Source organism: Trematomus bernacchii, unplaced genomic scaffold, assembly GCF_902827165.1.
Source record: "Trematomus bernacchii unplaced genomic scaffold, fTreBer1.1, whole genome shotgun sequence".
NCBI lineage: Eukaryota > Metazoa > Chordata > Actinopteri > Perciformes > Nototheniidae > Trematomus > Trematomus bernacchii.
In genome coordinates, this window is record NW_022987668.1 from 3,461,788 (window position 1) to 3,463,708 (window position 1,921).

The 1,921-nt window shown below is 44.6% G+C and overlaps 1 protein-coding gene across 1 annotated transcript in view; it reads left to right on the forward strand.

The window, feature by feature from the left end:
- The first annotated feature begins 1,585 nt into the window (after window positions 1-1,585).
- The window catches only part of cdh5 (cadherin 5), a 48,256-nt gene continuing 47,920 nt past the window's right edge, over window positions 1,586-1,921 (forward strand). Inside the window, exon 1 of the mRNA XM_034135933.1 lies at window positions 1,586-1,921. This exon is cut by the window's right edge and continues 467 nt beyond it. The gene's annotated coding sequence lies outside the window, so the exon portion shown is untranslated.

A 1,921-nucleotide genomic window follows, 5' to 3' on the forward strand; every position in this document is an offset into this window, starting at 1 on the left:
TGTTGTTTGTTTATATCACAGTCTGTTCTTCTTCTCTGTCTTCCGGTTGTTGCCTATTTTGAATGACGAATACACACTACCGCCGCCTGCTGGTAAGGACAGTTATTGCCACTCACACATGCGCAGTTCGTACGTGCTCGGCTGAAGTCTTTGCGGTGTGTTCCAGTGCGACACATGGCCAAGACGCAGGAGAACAGTAGAGACAGAAGTGTGCACGAGTGGAAGATGAACACATAGCAACACTAGATGTGGCCACTGACGTAATCATTGGAAAATTATATTTTTGTTGGCATGTTACGTCGCTAGTGTGAAACCAACGGCAAGATGTGAAAGGAAATGTCCACACACTCAGGATAAAACAAATAAGTAAGGACTTACTCGTAGAAAAACACTGCTGCTTAGCTCCACTTCTGGTCAAAAACTCCCCATTGTACGGTTCATTAAATCGTTTTATAGGCCTTACTTGTTCCTGTAACTGATCAGAAGAAGATGTTCGTGTAGGTTTTGAACTGTAGTGACAGACACGTTTTTGTTGGAAAGCTTTTTGTAGTTCGTAGAACCTGTTCAAAAGAGTACAAGTTGTATAAAAGAGATTTTATACATATACAACATTTGTTAGCAAAAGACGTTGCATCCATGCTTGGGGAAAAATCTAAATTTGGACCCATTTGTAATGTAAATTCCACAGGATACCTTTAAACAAGAAGTCTTTGTGGCCTTAAGTCGTTCTTTAACTGATCAGAAAAAGGTAAAATACACTTTTTAATGGTCATGACAAACAAGCTAGTCTCTGAGTGTGTAGAGCTCGTTCAAAGAGATAATATACATCCACAGCTACAGCAATAAGGGAAGAGGACTCAAAGTAAATGTTGACTTTTGTCATGTTGACGTTCGGCAGCACTGCTCCCAGCTGAAATGAAAATATTGTACGTAGAGTGGAAGTGAAGCTGAGAGAGCGAGGAAACAGAGAGAAAGAGAGAAAAAGAGAAAGAGAGAAGGAGAGAAAGAGAGAAGGAGAGAAGGAGAGAAAGATTGAAGTGAAGAAGAAAGGCAGGACTGCTTTTGCCACAGGAGAGGTTTCATGTAAAACATACAGCTGGCTTTCCTGTCCAATTTGGCAAATTACTGACGGGCGACTCCCCCCTGACGTGAGAGTGTGTGTGTGTGTGTGTGTATGTGTGTGTGTGTGTGTGTGCGTGCGTGCGTGTGTGTGTGTGTGTGTGTGTGTGTGTGTGTGTGTGTGTGTGTGTGTGTGGGGCTGTCTGGGCGTCCGACTCATCTCATTTACTGGCTTAGACAAGATTTCTCTGTCAGATACACACACACACACACACTCTCACACACACGCCGCTCTGAAATATTTACTAGCCTCATGTGGGGAAATCTCTGAGGATTATCCCCAATAACCTGTTTAACTTAATCCTTATCTCACACACATGAATAATAAATCTCTCTCTCTCTCTCTTGGAGAAGGAGTAACGCCTCTCACCTTTCTCTCCATCTCACACACTCCCTCTCTCTCTCTCTCTCCCTCTCTCTCTCTCTCCTTCTCCCTCACACACTCCCTCCATCTGCTTCAGGAACATGAGCCGGCTGCTTTCTCTCCGAGCGTCTTTGAGCTGTTTTGACATATGCGCTCCCTCTCTGTTTCTCTATCTTTTTTTAGGTCTCTTTTCCACCAATCCCACACCTCTAACGTCTCGTCTCGTCTCTCTCTCAGTTTTCCCGATCCAGGACAGGAAGAGGAGCGGTAGCAGGCAGGGAACACCACAGAAGAAGAAGACCACAATAACAGGAAGGGGAAGTGGGCAGTGACCTGTTTGAGTACACGGTCCGACAGCTGGGGGTTCAACACTTTGATGAGAAAACCACATCAGAGGCGGTAGGAGGAAGAGGAAGAACAAGAGAACCTGTTGAGGAA